The following is a 19628-nucleotide window of genomic DNA, read 5'->3' as shown; positions in this document are numbered from 1 at the left end:
ATGGTTGGGAAGAAGTGCTTAGGACAGCAAGGAAGTCGAATGTGTTGGGATAATTAACTTTGGGGCTATGTACGTATTAAGCTGCCCCCGCTTTAAGGGGGCTCATCCCCATCCCCGCTGCGCATCCCGTTGCCATGGCCTGTGTTCCATCTGCAGCTGCCAGTGCTTGGTGACGGGCACAACGCACCCTTCTGCCCTGCGCCCCACAGCCCTTCTGCCCTGCTCCCAACCACTGAGACCCACAACCCAGCCCTTCCTTTCCCAAACATTTCCAAAACCTTTGTCTTTGAGTGGCAATATGAAAGCCCAGAAGAAGAGGAGAATTGCGCTGCCCGAGGTACGGTCCCGCTCCACAGGGGGGGGCACCCTCCACTGCCCGAGCAACATGGGGACGTGGTGAGATGGGGACCCTGCTCTGGGCAGCCTGTTGGGCCGGGAGCTTTGCTTGCCCTCTCCCCCCAGACCTGCAAGGCCAGGGGCTGGCAGAAGCCCTCCTGGGCTGTTCATGCCCTGCAGGGATGGAGCCTCCCTGCGCGGGGGGACACGTCCCCAGGGGAGCCCACGGCGCCCCAGGCTGGTGCTGCAGGGATGCTCGCTGGGAGCAGCCGACTGCTGCCCGGAGCCTGAGACGGTGTCTCCTCTGCCCCTTTCCAGGCTGGAGCTGGCAGATCCGAGCCCTCCCCAGGGAGCAGCGCCGAGCCCAAAGGATGCCTTCGTAGAGTAAGGAGCTTCTGGGTCCCCAGGCTGGTGCGGGGCCGGGGTCTGCACGTGGGGGTCTGGGGTCTGTGCCCGGGCCCCGCGGGGCAGGGAGCAGGGCCGCTCACCCCTGCCCTCTCTGCTCCGGCAGAACCAGAAGACCTTGCCGCAAGCCAAGCTGCTGAAAGAACAGAAGACGAGAAGCCTCCAGCTGCAGGCACTGGCCGGTGACTCTTGGTGGGTACTGGTGGCCGAGGAGCTGCCCAGGTGCAGCCAGCTCCTGCTGGGGATGTGCCCAGGGGCTCCATCGCCCCACGGCTCTCCCCGGGTGGTGAGAGGGGTAGGGGTGCGAGACCCCCGCCCCAGGGGTCCTCTCCACTGGCCAGGGCAGGACCAATGCACTTTTCTGCTTCCTTTTGGGCTTAGGATGCGACACCTTGCGCTGGAGGCAGCAGAGGCGGCTGCCAGAAGTGTGAAGGAGGGCACGGAACTGGAGATCCCCATGGACATCGAGGTGGATCATGAGGAGGAAGCGATGGAGGTGGATGAGGAAGAGGAGGAGGCGATGGATATAGACCCCCCAGCACCACAGGCACGTGCTCCCCATCCACTGCCCACAGGGAGGGAGGGTCTCCTGCCACCGGGCTGGGGCTGGGGTGGGTGTCCCCGCTTCAGGGACATGGTGCCCCGTGCCCTCGTCCTGGCAGCACAACCGCCCCCACCGCGCTGCCCTCAGCCCCCGTCCGCTTTGGGACGGGAGCAGTTTCTTGGGGCCGGGACACCCAAATCTCACCCGGAGCCCAGCCGGGGCTCAGCGCTGGCGGCAGAGTCCCGCTCTCCCCTACGTGTCCCAGGGCTGTGGCCATCGAATGCTCCTCTTGGCCAAGCCCCAGCCAAAGCAGCTGCTGCCGCTGAGCCGGCTCGGGAACCCCAGCTCTGCTCGGCGGGGTGCTGCTCGTTAGCCAAAGGGCCGTGCCGCTTGCTTCTCTTCCAGGGCCAGCAGAGCTGCGGACACCGGCGGCGAGGGAGAGGAGCCAACAAGAGGAAGCGTTGTAAATAGTTCTATAGAGTTGTGTTTTTTGAAATAGCTTTATAGAGTTGGATTTTTGTTAATAGTTTTACAGAGTTGTTGTGTTGTTAATAGTTTTACAGAGTTGTTTTGTTGTTAATAAAGAGTTGTATGTGTGTTCTTCACACCCAAGCTCTCTCTGTGTTGCCTTGGGCACCTGCGGCGTTTGCAGAGCTGTGGTTTCCACTTGCTGGGGGTTCCCGGGGCTGGAGGGGGCTGGGGGTGCTGGCACGGCTGCCCCGGGGGGCAGGGGGTCTCTGTGCACAGAGGGGTCCCGCTGACGCAGGGGACGGCACTGGGCACCAGCGGGGTTCATGGGCTGCTGGAGGAAACCTTCCGGTTCCTCTTCCCGTCTTGGCCTCTCAGTGCGCTTGCTGTGACGCCTCTGTGCCAGAAGACATGGGGTTGGGAAGGCTCATGGGGAGTCCTCCAGCCCGTTTCATTTACTGAATCACAGAATCACAGAATCACATGGGGTTGGATGGGACCTCTGGAGGTCATCTAGTCCAACGCCCCTGCCAAAGCACGGCCTCCTAGAGCAGGTTACACAGGGACTTGTCCAGGCGGGTTTTGAACATCTCCAGAGAAGGAGACTCCACCACCTCTCTGGGCAGCCTCTTCCAGGGCTCAGACACCCTCAAAGTGAAGGAGTTCCTCCTCATGTTTAGATGGAACTTCCTGTGTTCAAGTTTGTGCCCATTTCCTCTTGTCCTGTCACTGGACACCACTGAAAAGAGACCGGCCCCATCCTCCTGACACCCACCCTTTAAGTATTTATAAGCATGAATCAGATCTTCCCTCAGTCTTCTCTTCTCCAGACTAAAAAGACCCAAGTCCCTCAGCCTCTCCTCCTAAGAGAGATGCTCCAGGACCCTCACCATCTTTGTAGCCCTCTGCTGTACCCTCTCCAGCACTTCCCTGTCCTTCTTGAACCGGGGAGCCCAGAACTGGACAGAGTACTCCAGACGGGGGCCTCACCAGGGCACAGTAGAGGGGGAGGATGACCTCCCTCCACCTGCTGCCAACAATCTTCTTGATGCACCCCAGGATGCCATTGGCCTTCTTGGCCACAAGGGCACATTGCTGGCTCATGGGCATCCTGTTGTCCACCAGGACTCCCAGGCCTTTTTCCTCAGAGCTGCTCGCCAGCAGGTCAGACCCCAACCTGTACTGGTGCAGGGGGTTATTCCTCCCCAGGTGCAGGAACCTACACTTGCCCTTGTTGAATTTCATCAGGTTCCTCTCGGCCCAGCTCTCCAGCCAGTCCAGGTCTCGCTGTATGGCGGCACAGCCTTCTGGTGTGTCAGCCACCCCTCCCAGTTTGGTGTCGTCGGCAAACTTGCTGAGGGTACATTTCCCTTACAGAATCAACCGCACGTATGCCGGTTGTGACAGAGGTTTGTCAAGGTGGCTCTTAAGGACCAAACCAGCTAAGCTTCAGAGTAGCTTTCTTATCTGCTGGCTTATGGGCTTTACATACGGGCAGTGTAAATGATGGATACATTTGCAGCTGAAAAGGACAACATAGAAACCAGTGCCAGGCAATTTCCTGCATAACCAAGAGATGACCTCTTCCTCGACAGCCTGTGGTGTCACTAGTGGGTTTTGAGAGAAAGAGGCGGGAGCTGGAAAGGAGAGGGATGGGATTTGTCACACGCTTGAGGAACAGACTCGAGGAGCTCTGTCCTACCTGAGCAGAGAGCGGCTCTGACCACTCCTCCTCAGGGCTCCACTGCCACGGGAACAGCCCCTCAGCAAGAGGAAGCCTGGCACCATCTTCCAAAGAAAGACACACACCTGTACATAAAAAGCGGGGGGGTAGGGAGGGAGGGAGGGTGGCTGGGAGGGAAATGAGCCCCCAGAGAGTCAATACAGGACAAAAATGTACCGCCTCCGCCACAAATCCGTCAGTTTTCCCATCCCCTCTCTAAGAAGCTTTTATTGCTTTTATCTACCTTCAGAAGGGAAAAGGAAACACACCCGTGTATAATCATCTTAACATTTTTTTCTTCTCCACATGCAGTCATCGGTGGCAGTGTCATTTAGGATCTCTTCCCTGGTTCTCATTTGTGGTGAAGTTAATAGGCCATCTTGAGGCATTCCCAGTCCCTTGAGGAACAAGGTACAGACTGGGCCTTTACAAAAGAAATCCAGGTTTTCTGCTGGGAGCAGGAAGACAGCATTCCTTGTTGTACCTGAGCATAGCCTGGATGAGCTCTAATTTCTTTGGGTTTTTTCCCCGCCTCAGGGCCTGGTCCTGCAACCATCAGGCACCCAACGGATGTAATTCCTAGAGGTTTGGTTATTTGGTCTGAATTATCTGGATTGGTGAACACATGGGAAGCCTGGAGTTTGTGTCACAGGGGAGAACTCATTTCTACGGGCCCAGACCTGCCGCCTGCCCCAGCCGAAATATCGAACTTTGGTTGTGGCCAGGAGTGGAAAACACTTCAACAACACTCTTTTGCTCAAGGAGAATGGAAAACCAGCTGCCCCTCAGTTTTTGTAAATTTGTTTACTTTGCCCACGCGTTCTTCTTCCAGCAAACACACCAGTGGGAGGTCGGCTGTGACCTGCTCTTTATTCCCCCTTCTCCACGGGACAGGCTGGCTCAGGATGAAAATTCTCTCTGGCATGAGGCCACAGAGATGCAGAATCCACCCCAACCCCGGTTGGTGGTGGCAGTGGGGCTGCTGCCCACTGGCGGGAAGGAGGAAGTGATGGAGGAGGACGGATGAGCACTCTCACCGTTGGCTGGGAAAGGATTTGTTTATTTTTTGCTCTTAGGTGCACGAATTCAGGGGTTTGGTGCCACCGCAGCAGCCCTGGCCGGCGAAGGGCCCAGAGAAGGGGCAGAGCCCCGACTCCGACGCAGAGCCGGGGGTACCAGGCTCATCCCCCCAGCGCAGCAGGAGCTTTGCTTCACAAGTTGCGGTTCTCCTGACCCTGCTCGGCACGGGCTGCTCGGCCCCAGGGGCTGGCATGGGGGGTTTAAGGCTGAAGAAGGTGGGCTTGCTCCGAGTCCTGCCAAAGGGCAGAGAGCCGCTCATTCCTGGGTCGAGCGTCCCCTGAGACAAGAGAGCAAGAAGGGGACCTGTTTCACTGGACAAGGAATGTAGAAAATGTGGACAGCCCTACAGGGAAACACACATAGTGCTTGTGCCCATCAGCCCTGATCCCGTGGGGCTGTAGAGAGGGAAAACTCCTGTTTTAGGAAAGGGAAGTGGTAACAGCTTGTGCAGAAAGTGGCCGGAGACGTCGGGATGTGTTCCCTCTGCCAGGGACGGAGGTGAGCAGCGGTGTGAACAGCAAAGATGGGCTGTCACCTCCTGGACTTTCCTGGGCAGCCCCAGGTGAGCGTCCGACACAGCACCAGAGCTGCCGTGCAGTCAAACCGGGCACCGGCAGAGGAGGCTTTCCTGAAATATTGCCAGGGATCGATGAAACGGGGGAGGCCTTTCCACACCCAGCTGGAAGCAGCATGACCAGAGCTCCCCACTGAAGCCTGTCCCTCCCTGGAAGCAGGAGCCGGGGTCTCCCCGGAGGTGCCAGCGCAAAGGCCCTTGGGCTGCGCTGGAAGGGACCTGCCCGGGCCCCGGGAATTCCTGGTGCCTCAGCCATGGGCAAGGGCTGCTCCCCTGCCTCAGCGCTGCCCAGCCTCCAAGGGTCCCACCGAGGGTCTTCAGAGACAGCGCAGGGGGAACGGCCTGTCCCAGCAGAGCTGGGGGCTCCCTAGGAGCTGCCTTGGCTCAAATGCCACCGCAAGGACAAGCTCCAGCCCTGCCCATGGACTGCCTTGACCCTCTTGGTGTCGCCTGCACCTGCCCATTGGTGTTTGGAATTGACGCTGCCTTTGCTCTGGGGCTTGGCCTTTGGGCTTCTCTTCTGGCTGGTCACCTCCTGACCCGTAAGAGCTGTTGTGTGATGAGACCGTCAGCAATGGAGGATGAGGAGGGGCGGGTGGCCGAAAGGCGCAGCAGGTGCTGCCTGGAGACTGGGCTGGCACTTGTCCATGAGGACGGGCTGGGTTTTTCCTTGGCATTTCCATACATCCAGACCTCTTTGGGAAGGACGGGCACCACTTGCCCCAGCGTCCCACAGGCAGTCTGCAGCGCTCTGGGCAAAACCCACTCGTTCAATGAGGGGATGGTTGGGAAGAAGTGCTTAGGACAGCAAGGAAGTCGAATGTGTTGGGATAATTAACTTTGGGGCTATGTACGTATTAAGCTGCCCCCGCTTTAAGGGGGCTCATCCCCATCCCCGCTGCGCATCCCGTTGCCATGGCCTGTGTTCCATCTGCAGCTGCCAGTGCTTGGTGACGGGCACAACGCACCCTTCTGCCCTGCGCCCCACAGCCCTTCTGCCCTGCTCCCAACCACTGAGACCCACAACCCAGCCCTTCCTTTCCCAAACATTTCCAAAACCTTTGTCTTTGAGTGGCAATATGAAAGCCCAGAAGAAGAGGAGAATTGCGCTGCCCGAGGTACGGTCCCGCTCCACAGGGGGGGGCACCCTCCACTGCCCGAGCAACATGGGGACGTGGTGAGATGGGGACCCTGCTCTGGGCAGCCTGTTGGGCCGGGAGCTTTGCTTGCCCTCTCCCCCCAGACCTGCAAGGCCAGGGGCTGGCAGAAGCCCTCCTGGGCTGTTCATGCCCTGCAGGGATGGAGCCTCCCTGCGCGGGGGGACACGTCCCCAGGGGAGACCACGGCGCCCCAGGCTGGTGCTGCAGGGATGCTCGCTGGGAGCAGCCGACTGCTGCCCGGAGCCTGAGACGGTGTCTCCTCTGCCCCTTTCCAGGCTGGAGCTGGCAGATCCAAGCCCTCCCCAGGGAGCAGCGCCGAGCCCAAAGGATGCCTTCGTAGAGTAAGGAGCTTCTGGGTCCCCAGGCTGGTGCGGGGCCGGGGTCTGCACGTGGGGGTCTGGGGTCTGTGCCCGGGCCCCGCGGGGCAGGGAGCAGGGCCGCTCACCCCTGCCCTCTCTGCTCCGGCAGAACCAGAAGACCTTGCCGCAAGCCAAGCTGCTGAAAGAACAGAAGACGAGAAGCCTCCAGCTGCAGGCACTGGCCGGTGACTCTTGGTGGGTACTGGTGGCCGAGGAGCTGCCCAGGTGCAGCCAGCTCCTGCTGGGGATGTGCCCAGGGGCTCCATCGCCCCACGGCTCTCCCCGGGTGGTGAGAGGGGTAGGGGTGCGAGACCCCCGCCCCAGGGGTCCTCTCCACTGGCCAGGGCAGGACCAATGCACTTTTCTGCTTCCTTTTGGGCTTAGGATGCGACACCTTGCGCTGGAGGCAGCAGAGGCGGCTGCCAGAAGTGTGAAGGAGGGCACGGAACTGGAGATCCCCATGGACATCGAGGTGGATCATGAGGAGGAAGCGATGGAGGTGGATGAGGAAGAGGAGGAGGCGATGGATATAGACCCCCCAGCACCACAGGCACGTGCTCCCCATCCACTGCCCACAGGGAGGGAGGGTCTCCTGCCACCGGGCTGGGGCTGGGGTGGGTGTCCCCGCTTCAGGGACATGGTGCCCCGTGCCCTCGTCCTGGCAGCACAACCGCCCCCACCGCGCTGCCCTCAGCCCCCGTCCGCTTTGGGACGGGAGCAGTTTCTTGGGGCCGGGACACCCAAATCTCACCCGGAGCCCAGCCGGGGCTCAGCGCTGGCGGCAGAGTCCCGCTCTCCCCTACGTGTCCCAGGGCTGTGGCCATCGAATGCTCCTCTTGGCCAAGCCCCAGCCAAAGCAGCTGCTGCCGCTGAGCCGGCTCGGGAACCCCAGCTCTGCTCGGCGGGGTGCTGCTCGTTAGCCAAAGGGCCGTGCCGCTTGCTTCTCTTCCAGGGCCAGCAGAGCTGCGGACACCGGCGGCGAGGGAGAGGAGCCAACAAGAGGAAGCGTTGTAAATAGTTCTATAGAGTTGTGTTTTTTGAAATAGCTTTATAGAGTTGGATTTTTGTTAATAGTTTTACAGAGTTGTTGTGTTGTTAATAGTTTTACAGAGTTGTTTTGTTGTTAATAAAGAGTTGTATGTGTGTTCTTCACACCCAAGCTCTCTCTGTGTTGCCTTGGGCACCTGCGGCGTTTGCAGAGCTGTGGTTTCCACTTGCTGGGGGTTCCCGGGGCTGGAGGGGGCTGGGGGTGCTGGCACGGCTGCCCCGGGGGGCAGGGGGTCTCTGTGCACAGAGGGGTCCCGCTGACGCAGGGGACGGCACTGGGCACCAGCGGGGTTCATGGGCTGCTGGAGGAAACCTTCCGGTTCCTCTTCCCGTCTTGGCCTCTCAGTGCGCTTGCTGTGACGCCTCTGTGCCAGAAGACATGGGGTTGGGAAGGCTCATGGGGAGTCCTCCAGCCCGTTTCATTTACTGAATCACAGAATCACAGAATCACATGGGGTTGGATGGGACCTCTGGAGGTCATCTAGTCCAACGCCCCTGCCAAAGCACGGCCTCCTAGAGCAGGTTACACAGGGACTTGTCCAGGCGGGTTTTGAACATCTCCAGAGAAGGAGACTCCACCACCTCTCTGGGCAGCCTCTTCCAGGGCTCAGACACCCTCAAAGTGAAGGAGTTCCTCCTCATGTTTAGATGGAACTTCCTGTGTTCAAGTTTGTGCCCATTTCCTCTTGTCCTGTCACTGGACACCACTGAAAAGAGACCGGCCCCATCCTCCTGACACCCACCCTTTAAGTATTTATAAGCATGAATCAGATCTTCCCTCAGTCTTCTCTTCTCCAGACTAAAAAGACCCAAGTCCCTCAGCCTCTCCTCCTAAGAGAGATGCTCCAGGACCCTCACCATCTTTGTAGCCCTCTGCTGTACCCTCTCCAGCACTTCCCTGTCCTTCTTGAACCGGGGAGCCCAGAACTGGACAGAGTACTCCAGACGGGGGCCTCACCAGGGCACAGTAGAGGGGGAGGATGACCTCCCTCCACCTGCTGCCAACAATCTTCTTGATGCACCCCAGGATGCCATTGGCCTTCTTGGCCACAAGGGCACATTGCTGGCTCATGGGCATCCTGTTGTCCACCAGGACTCCCAGGCCTTTTTCCTCAGAGCTGCTCGCCAGCAGGTCAGACCCCAACCTGTACTGGTGCAGGGGGTTATTCCTCCCCAGGTGCAGGAACCTACACTTGCCCTTGTTGAATTTCATCAGGTTCCTCTCGGCCCAGCTCTCCAGCCAGTCCAGGTCTCGCTGTGTGGCGGCACAGCCTTCTGGTGTGTCAGCCACCCCTCCCAGTTTGGTGTCGTCGGCAAACTTGCTGAGGGTACATTTCCCTTACAGAATCAACCGCACGTATGCCGGTTGTGACAGAGGTTTGTCAAGGTGGCTCTTAAGGACCAAACCAGCTAAGCTTCAGAGTAGCTTTCTTATCTGCTGGCTTATGGGCTTTACATACGGGCAGTGTAAATGATGGATACATTTGCAGCTGAAAAGGACAACATAGAAACCAGTGCCAGGCAATTTCCTGCATAACCAAGAGATGACCTCTTCCTCGACAGCCTGTGGTGTCACTAGTGGGTTTTGAGAGAAAGAGGCGGGAGCTGGAAAGGAGAGGGATGGGATTTGTCACACGCTTGAGGAACAGACTCGAGGAGCTCTGTCCTACCTGAGCAGAGAGCGGCTCTGACCACTCCTCCTCAGGGCTCCACTGCCACGGGAACAGCCCCTCAGCAAGAGGAAGCCTGGCACCATCTTCCAAAGAAAGACACACACCTGTACATAAAAAGCGGGGGGGTAGGGAGGGAGGGAGGGTGGCTGGGAGGGAAATGAGCCCCCAGAGAGTCAATACAGGACAAAAATGTACCGCCTCCGCCACAAATCCGTCAGTTTTCCCATCCCCTCTCTAAGAAGCTTTTATTGCTTTTATCTACCTTCAGAAGGGAAAAGGAAACACACCCGTGTATAATCATCTTAACATTTTTTTCTTCTCCACATGCAGTCATCGGTGGCAGTGTCATTTAGGATCTCTTCCCTGGTTCTCATTTGTGGTGAAGTTAATAGGCCATCTTGAGGCATTCCCAGTCCCTTGAGGAACAAGGTACAGACTGGGCCTTTACAAAAGAAATCCAGGTTTTCTGCTGGGAGCAGGAAGACAGCATTCCTTGTTGTACCTGAGCATAGCCTGGATGAGCTCTAATTTCTTTGGGTTTTTTCCCCGCCTCAGGGCCTGGTCCTGCAACCATCAGGCACCCAACGGATGTAATTCCTAGAGGTTTGGTTATTTGGTCTGAATTATCTGGATTGGTGAACACATGGGAAGCCTGGAGTTTGTGTCACAGGGGAGAACTCATTTCTACGGGCCCAGACCTGCCGCCTGCCCCAGCCGAAATATCGAACTTTGGTTGTGGCCAGGAGTGGAAAACACTTCAACAACACTCTTTTGCTCAAGGAGAATGGAAAACCAGCTGCCCCTCAGTTTTTGTAAATTTGTTTACTTTGCCCACGCGTTCTTCTTCCAGCAAACACACCAGTGGGAGGTCGGCTGTGACCTGCTCTTTATTCCCCCTTCTCCACGGGACAGGCTGGCTCAGGATGAAAATTCTCTCTGGCATGAGGCCACAGAGATGCAGAATCCACCCCAACCCCGGTTGGTGGTGGCAGTGGGGCTGCTGCCCACTGGCGGGAAGGAGGAAGTGATGGAGGAGGACGGATGAGCACTCTCACCGTTGGCTGGGAAAGGATTTGTTTATTTTTTGCTCTTAGGTGCACGAATTCAGGGGTTTGGTGCCACCGCAGCAGCCCTGGCCGGCGAAGGGCCCAGAGAAGGGGCAGAGCCCCGACTCCGACGCAGAGCCGGGGGTACCAGGCTCATCCCCCCAGCGCAGCAGGAGCTTTGCTTCACAAGTTGCGGTTCTCCTGACCCTGCTCGGCACGGGCTGCTCGGCCCCAGGGGCTGGCATGGGGGGTTTAAGGCTGAAGAAGGTGGGCTTGCTCCGAGTCCTGCCAAAGGGCAGAGAGCCGCTCATTCCTGGGTCGAGCGTCCCCTGAGACAAGAGAGCAAGAAGGGGACCTGTTTCACTGGACAAGGAATGTAGAAAATGTGGACAGCCCTACAGGGAAACACACATAGTGCTTGTGCCCATCAGCCCTGATCCCGTGGGGCTGTAGAGAGGGAAAACTCCTGTTTTAGGAAAGGGAAGTGGTAACAGCTTGTGCAGAAAGTGGCCGGAGACGTCGGGATGTGTTCCCTCTGCCAGGGACGGAGGTGAGCAGCGGTGTGAACAGCAAAGATGGGCTGTCACCTCCTGGACTTTCCTGGGCAGCCCCAGGTGAGCGTCTGACACAGCACCAGAGCTGCCGTGCAGTCAAACCGGGCACCGGCAGAGGAGGCTTTCCTGAAATATTGCCAGGGATCGATGAAACGGGGGAGGCCTTTCCACACCCAGCTGGAAGCAGCATGACCAGAGCTCCCCACTGAAGCCTGTCCCTCCCTGGAAGCAGGAGCCGGGGTCTCCCCGGAGGTGCCAGCGCAAAGGCCCTTGGGCTGCGCTGGAAGGGACCTGCCCGGGCCCCGGGAATTCCTGGTGCCTCAGCCATGGGCAAGGGCTGCTCCCCTGCCTCAGCGCTGCCCAGCCTCCAAGGGTCCCACCGAGGGTCTTCAGAGACAGCGCAGGGGGAACGGCCTGTCCCAGCAGAGCTGGGGGCTCCCTAGGAGCTGCCTTGGCTCAAATGCCACCGCAAGGACAAGCTCCAGCCCTGCCCATGGACTGCCTTGACCCTCTTGGTGTCGCCTGCACCTGCCCATTGGTGTTTGGAATTGACGCTGCCTTTGCTCTGGGGCTTGGCCTTTGGGCTTCTCTTCTGGCTGGTCACCTCCTGACCCGTAAGAGCTGTTGTGTGATGAGACCGTCAGCAATGGAGGATGAGGAGGGGCGGGTGGCCGAAAGGCGCAGCAGGTGCTGCCTGGAGACTGGGCTGGCACTTGTCCATGAGGACGGGCTGGGTTTTTCCTTGGCATTTCCATACATCCAGACCTCTTTGGGAAGGACGGGCACCACTTGCCCCAGCGTCCCACAGGCAGTCTGCAGCGCTCTGGGCAAAACCCACTCGTTCAATGAGGGGATGGTTGGGAAGAAGTGCTTAGGACAGCAAGGAAGTCGAATGTGTTGGGATAATTAACTTTGGGGCTATGTACGTATTAAGCTGCCCCCGCTTTAAGGGGGCTCATCCCCATCCCCGCTGCGCATCCCGTTGCCATGGCCTGTGTTCCATCTGCAGCTGCCAGTGCTTGGTGACGGGCACAACGCACCCTTCTGCCCTGCGCCCCACAGCCCTTCTGCCCTGCTCCCAACCACTGAGACCCACAACCCAGCCCTTCCTTTCCCAAACATTTCCAAAACCTTTGTCTTTGAGTGGCAATATGAAAGCCCAGAAGAAGAGGAGAATTGCGCTGCCCGAGGTACGGTCCCGCTCCACAGGGGGGGGCACCCTCCACTGCCCGAGCAACATGGGGACGTGGTGAGATGGGGACCCTGCTCTGGGCAGCCTGTTGGGCCGGGAGCTTTGCTTGCCCTCTCCCCCCAGACCTGCAAGGCCAGGGGCTGGCAGAAGCCCTCCTGGGCTGTTCATGCCCTGCAGGGATGGAGCCTCCCTGCGCGGGGGGACACGTCCCCAGGGGAGACCACGGCGCCCCAGGCTGGTGCTGCAGGGATGCTCGCTGGGAGCAGCCGACTGCTGCCCGGAGCCTGAGACGGTGTCTCCTCTGCCCCTTTCCAGGCTGGAGCTGGCAGATCCGAGCCCTCCCCAGGGAGCAGCGCCGAGCCCAAAGGATGCCTTCGTAGAGTAAGGAGCTTCTGGGTCCCCAGGCTGGTGCGGGGCCGGGGTCTGCACGTGGGGGTCTGGGGTCTGTGCCCGGGCCCCGCGGGGCAGGGAGCAGGGCCGCTCACCCCTGCCCTCTCTGCTCCGGCAGAACCAGAAGACCTTGCCGCAAGCCAAGCTGCTGAAAGAACAGAAGACGAGAAGCCTCCAGCTGCAGGCACTGGCCGGTGACTCTTGGTGGGTACTGGTGGCCGAGGAGCTGCCCAGGTGCAGCCAGCTCCTGCTGGGGATGTGCCCAGGGGCTCCATCGCCCCACGGCTCTCCCCGGGTGGTGAGAGGGGTAGGGGTGCGAGACCCCCGCCCCAGGGGTCCTCTCCACTGGCCAGGGCAGGACCAATGCACTTTTCTGCTTCCTTTTGGGCTTAGGATGCGACACCTTGCGCTGGAGGCAGCAGAGGCGGCTGCCAGAAGTGTGAAGGAGGGCACGGAACTGGAGATCCCCATGGACATCGAGGTGGATCATGAGGAGGAAGCGATGGAGGTGGATGAGGAAGAGGAGGAGGCGATGGATATAGACCCCCCAGCACCACAGGCACGTGCTCCCCATCCACTGCCCACAGGGAGGGAGGGTCTCCTGCCACCGGGCTGGGGCTGGGGTGGGTGTCCCCGCTTCAGGGACATGGTGCCCCGTGCCCTCGTCCTGGCAGCACAACCGCCCCCACCGCGCTGCCCTCAGCCCCCGTCCGCTTTGGGACGGGAGCAGTTTCTTGGGGCCGGGACACCCAAATCTCACCCGGAGCCCAGCCGGGGCTCAGCGCTGGCGGCAGAGTCCCGCTCTCCCCTACGTGTCCCAGGGCTGTGGCCATCGAATGCTCCTCTTGGCCAAGCCCCAGCCAAAGCAGCTGCTGCCGCTGAGCCGGCTCGGGAACCCCAGCTCTGCTCGGCGGGGTGCTGCTCGTTAGCCAAAGGGCCGTGCCGCTTGCTTCTCTTCCAGGGCCAGCAGAGCTGCGGACACCGGCGGCGAGGGAGAGGAGCCAACAAGAGGAAGCGTTGTAAATAGTTCTATAGAGTTGTGTTTTTTGAAATAGCTTTATAGAGTTGGATTTTTGTTAATAGTTTTACAGAGTTGTTGTGTTGTTAATAGTTTTACAGAGTTGTTTTGTTGTTAATAAAGAGTTGTATGTGTGTTCTTCACACCCAAGCTCTCTCTGTGTTGCCTTGGGCACCTGCGGCGTTTGCAGAGCTGTGGTTTCCACTTGCTGGGGGTTCCCGGGGCTGGAGGGGGCTGGGGGTGCTGGCACGGCTGCCCCGGGGGGCAGGGGGTCTCTGTGCACAGAGGGGTCCCGCTGACGCAGGGGACGGCACTGGGCACCAGCGGGGTTCATGGGCTGCTGGAGGAAACCTTCCGGTTCCTCTTCCCGTCTTGGCCTCTCAGTGCGCTTGCTGTGACGCCTCTGTGCCAGAAGACATGGGGTTGGGAAGGCTCATGGGGAGTCCTCCAGCCCGTTTCATTTACTGAATCACAGAATCACAGAATCACATGGGGTTGGATGGGACCTCTGGAGGTCATCTAGTCCAACGCCCCTGCCAAAGCACGGCCTCCTAGAGCAGGTTACACAGGGACTTGTCCAGGCGGGTTTTGAACATCTCCAGAGAAGGAGACTCCACCACCTCTCTGGGCAGCCTCTTCCAGGGCTCAGACACCCTCAAAGTGAAGGAGTTCCTCCTCATGTTTAGATGGAACTTCCTGTGTTCAAGTTTGTGCCCATTTCCTCTTGTCCTGTCACTGGACACCACTGAAAAGAGACCGGCCCCATCCTCCTGACACCCACCCTTTAAGTATTTATAAGCATGAATCAGATCTTCCCTCAGTCTTCTCTTCTCCAGACTAAAAAGACCCAAGTCCCTCAGCCTCTCCTCCTAAGAGAGATGCTCCAGGACCCTCACCATCTTTGTAGCCCTCTGCTGTACCCTCTCCAGCACTTCCCTGTCCTTCTTGAACCGGGGAGCCCAGAACTGGACAGAGTACTCCAGACGGGGGCCTCACCAGGGCACAGTAGAGGGGGAGGATGACCTCCCTCCACCTGCTGCCAACAATCTTCTTGATGCACCCCAGGATGCCATTGGCCTTCTTGGCCACAAGGGCACATTGCTGGCTCATGGGCATCCTGTTGTCCACCAGGACTCCCAGGCCTTTTTCCTCAGAGCTGCTCGCCAGCAGGTCAGACCCCAACCTGTACTGGTGCAGGGGGTTATTCCTCCCCAGGTGCAGGAACCTACACTTGCCCTTGTTGAATTTCATCAGGTTCCTCTCGGCCCAGCTCTCCAGCCAGTCCAGGTCTCGCTGTGTGGCGGCACAGCCTTCTGGTGTGTCAGCCACCCCTCCCAGTTTGGTGTCGTCGGCAAACTTGCTGAGGGTACATTTCCCTTACAGAATCAACCGCACGTATGCCGGTTGTGACAGAGGTTTGTCAAGGTGGCTCTTAAGGACCAAACCAGCTAAGCTTCAGAGTAGCTTTCTTATCTGCTGGCTTATGGGCTTTACATACGGGCAGTGTAAATGATGGATACATTTGCAGCTGAAAAGGACAACATAGAAACCAGTGCCAGGCAATTTCCTGCATAACCAAGAGATGACCTCTTCCTCGACAGCCTGTGGTGTCACTAGTGGGTTTTGAGAGAAAGAGGCGGGAGCTGGAAAGGAGAGGGATGGGATTTGTCACACGCTTGAGGAACAGACTCGAGGAGCTCTGTCCTACCTGAGCAGAGAGCGGCTCTGACCACTCCTCCTCAGGGCTCCACTGCCACGGGAACAGCCCCTCAGCAAGAGGAAGCCTGGCACCATCTTCCAAAGAAAGACACACACCTGTACATAAAAAGCGGGGGGGTAGGGAGGGAGGGAGGGTGGCTGGGAGGGAAATGAGCCCCCAGAGAGTCAATACAGGACAAAAATGTACCGCCTCCGCCACAAATCCGTCAGTTTTCCCATCCCCTCTCTAAGAAGCTTTTATTGCTTTTATCTACCTTCAGAAGGGAAAAGGAAACACACCCGTGTATAATCATCTTAACATTTTTTTCTTCTCCACATGCAGTCATCGGTGGCAGTGTCATTTAGGATCTCTTCCCTGGTTCTCATTTGTGGTGAAGTTAATAGGCCATCTTGAGGCATTCCCAGTCCCTTGAGGAACAAGGTACAGACTGGGCCTTTACAAAAGAAATCCAGGTTTTCTGCTGGGAGCAGGAAGACAGCATTCCTTGTTGTACCTGAGCATAGCCTGGATGAGCTCTAATTTCTTTGGGTTTTTTCCCCGCCTCAGGGCCTGGTCCTGCAACCATCAGGCACCCAACGGATGTAATTCCTAGAGGTTTGGTTATTTGGTCTGAATTATCTGGATTGGTGAACACATGGGAAGCCTGGAGTTTGTGTCACAGGGGAGAACTCATTTCTACGGGCCCAGACCTGCCGCCTGCCCCAGCCGAAATATCGAACTTTGGTTGTGGCCAGGAGTGGAAAACACTTCAACAACACTCTTTTGCTCAAGGAGAATGGAAAACCAGCTGCCCCTCAGTTTTTGTAAATTTGTTTACTTTGCCCACGCGTTCTTCTTCCAGCAAACACACCAGTGGGAGGTCGGCTGTGACCTGCTCTTTATTCCCCCTTCTCCACGGGACAGGCTGGCTCAGGATGAAAATTCTCTCTGGCATGAGGCCACAGAGATGCAGAATCCACCCCAACCCCGGTTGGTGGTGGCAGTGGGGCTGCTGCCCACTGGCGGGAAGGAGGAAGTGATGGAGGAGGACGGATGAGCACTCTCACCGTTGGCTGGGAAAGGATTTGTTTATTTTTTGCTCTTAGGTGCACGAATTCAGGGGTTTGGTGCCACCGCAGCAGCCCTGGCCGGCGAAGGGCCCAGAGAAGGGGCAGAGCCCCGACTCCGACGCAGAGCCGGGGGTACCAGGCTCATCCCCCCAGCGCAGCAGGAGCTTTGCTTCACAAGTTGCGGTTCTCCTGACCCTGCTCGGCACGGGCTGCTCGGCCCCAGGGGCTGGCATGGGGGGTTTAAGGCTGAAGAAGGTGGGCTTGCTCCGAGTCCTGCCAAAGGGCAGAGAGCCGCTCATTCCTGGGTCGAGCGTCCCCTGAGACAAGAGAGCAAGAAGGGGACCTGTTTCACTGGACAAGGAATGTAGAAAATGTGGACAGCCCTACAGGGAAACACACATAGTGCTTGTGCCCATCAGCCCTGATCCCGTGGGGCTGTAGAGAGGGAAAACTCCTGTTTTAGGAAAGGGAAGTGGTAACAGCTTGTGCAGAAAGTGGCCGGAGACGTCGGGATGTGTTCCCTCTGCCAGGGACGGAGGTGAGCAGCGGTGTGAACAGCAAAGATGGGCTGTCACCTCCTGGACTTTCCTGGGCAGCCCCAGGTGAGCGTCTGACACAGCACCAGAGCTGCCGTGCAGTCAAACCGGGCACCGGCAGAGGAGGCTTTCCTGAAATATTGCCAGGGATCGATGAAACGGGGGAGGCCTTTCCACACCCAGCTGGAAGCAGCATGACCAGAGCTCCCCACTGAAGCCTGTCCCTCCCTGGAAGCAGGAGCCGGGGTCTCCCCGGAGGTGCCAGCGCAAAGGCCCTTGGGCTGCGCTGGAAGGGACCTGCCCGGGCCCCGGGAATTCCTGGTGCCTCAGCCATGGGCAAGGGCTGCTCCCCTGCCTCAGCGCTGCCCAGCCTCCAAGGGTCCCACCGAGGGTCTTCAGAGACAGCGCAGGGGGAACGGCCTGTCCCAGCAGAGCTGGGGGCTCCCTAGGAGCTGCCTTGGCTCAAATGCCACCGCAAGGACAAGCTCCAGCCCTGCCCATGGACTGCCTTGACCCTCTTGGTGTCGCCTGCACCTGCCCATTGGTGTTTGGAATTGACGCTGCCTTTGCTCTGGGGCTTGGCCTTTGGGCTTCTCTTCTGGCTGGTCACCTCCTGACCCGTAAGAGCTGTTGTGTGATGAGACCGTCAGCAATGGAGGATGAGGAGGGGCGGGTGGCCGAAAGGCGCAGCAGGTGCTGCCTGGAGACTGGGCTGGCACTTGTCCATGAGGACGGGCTGGGTTTTTCCTTGGCATTTCCATACATCCAGACCTCTTTGGGAAGGACGGGCACCACTTGCCCCAGCGTCCCACAGGCAGTCTGCAGCGCTCTGGGCAAAACCCACTCGTTCAATGAGGGGATGGTTGGGAAGAAGTGCTTAGGACAGCAAGGAAGTCGAATGTGTTGGGATAATTAACTTTGGGGCTATGTACGTATTAAGCTGCCCCCGCTTTAAGGGGGCTCATCCCCATCCCCGCTGCGCATCCCGTTGCCATGGCCTGTGTTCCATCTGCAGCTGCCAGTGCTTGGTGACGGGCACAACGCACCCTTCTGCCCTGCGCCCCACAGCCCTTCTGCCCTGCTCCCAACCACTGAGACCCACAACCCAGCCCTTCCTTTCCCAAACATTTCCAAAACCTTTGTCTTTGAGTGGCAATATGAAAGCCCAGAAGAAGAGGAGAATTGCGCTGCCCGAGGTACGGTCCCGCTCCACAGGGGGGGGCACCCTCCACTGCCCGAGCAACATGGGGACGTGGTGAGATGGGGACCCTGCTCTGGGCAGCCTGTTGGGCCGGGAGCTTTGCTTGCCCTCTCCCCCCAGACCTGCAAGGCCAGGGGCTGGCAGAAGCCCTCCTGGGCTGTTCATGCCCTGCAGGGATGGAGCCTCCCTGCGCGGGGGGACACGTCCCCAGGGGAGACCACGGCGCCCCAGGCTGGTGCTGCAGGGATGCTCGCTGGGAGCAGCCGACTGCTGCCCGGAGCCTGAGACGGTGTCTCCTCTGCCCCTTTCCAGGCTGGAGCTGGCAGATCCGAGCCCTCCCCAGGGAGCAGCGCCGAGCCCAAAGGATGCCTTCGTAGAGTAAGGAGCTTCTGGGTCCCCAGGCTGGTGCGGGGCCGGGGTCTGCACGTGGGGGTCTGGGGTCTGTGCCCGGGCCCCGCGGGGCAGGGAGCAGGGCCGCTCACCCCTGCCCTCTCTGCTCCGGCAGAACCAGAAGACCTTGCCGCAAGCCAAGCTGCTGAAAGAACAGAAGACGAGAAGCCTCCAGCTGCAGGCACTGGCCGGTGACTCTTGGTGGGTACTGGTGGCCGAGGAGCTGCCCAGGTGCAGCCAGCTCCTGCTGGGGATGTGCCCAGGGGCTCCATCGCCCCACGGCTCTCCCCGGGTGGTGAGAGGGGTAGGGGTGCGAGACCCCCGCCCCAGGGGTCCTCTCCACTGGCCAGGGCAGGACCAATGCACTTTTCTGCTTCCTTTTGGGCTTAGGATGCGACACCTTGCGCTGGAGGCAGCAGAGGCGGCTGCCAGAAGTGTGAAGGAGGGCACGGAACTGGAGATCCCCATGGACATCGAGGTGGATCATGAGGAGGAAGCGATGGAGGTGGATGAGGAAGAGGAGGAGGCGATGGATATAGACCCCCCAGCACCACAGGCACGTGCTCCCCATCCACTGCCCACAGGGAGGGAGGGTCTCCTGCCACCGGGCTGGGGCTGGGGTGGGTGTCCCCGCTTCAGGGACATGGTGCCCCGTGCCCTCGTCCTGGCAGCACAACCGCCCCCACCGCGCTGCCCTCAGCCCCCGTCCGCTTTGGGACGGGAGCAGTTTCTTGGGGCCGGGACACCCAAATCTCACCCGGAGCCCAGCCGGGGCTCAGCGCTGGCGGCAGAGTCCCGCTCTCCCCTACGTGTCCCAGGGCTGTGGCCATCGAATGCTCCTCTTGGCCAAGCCCCAGCCAAAGCAGCTGCTGCCGCTGAGCCGGCTCGGGAACCCCAGCTCTGCTCGGCAGGGTGCTGCTCGTTAGCCAAAGGGCCGTGCCGCTTGCTTCTCTTCCAGGGCCAGCAGAGCTGCGGACACCGGCGGCGAGGGAGAGGAGCCAACAAGAGGAAGCGTTGTAAATAGTTCTATAGAGTTGTGTTTTTTGAAATAGCTTTATAGAGTTGGATTTTTGTTAATAGTTTTACAGAGTTGTTGTGTTGTTAATAGTTTTACAGAGTTGTTTTGTTGTTAATAAAGAGTTGTATGTGTGTTCTTCACACCC

The sequence above is a fragment of the Numenius arquata genome, chromosome 12 (genome assembly GCF_964106895.1).
Source record: "Numenius arquata chromosome 12, bNumArq3.hap1.1, whole genome shotgun sequence".
In the NCBI taxonomy this organism is placed as follows: domain Eukaryota; kingdom Metazoa; phylum Chordata; class Aves; order Charadriiformes; family Scolopacidae; genus Numenius; species Numenius arquata.
Note: the sequence above shows the minus strand (reverse complement) of the source record.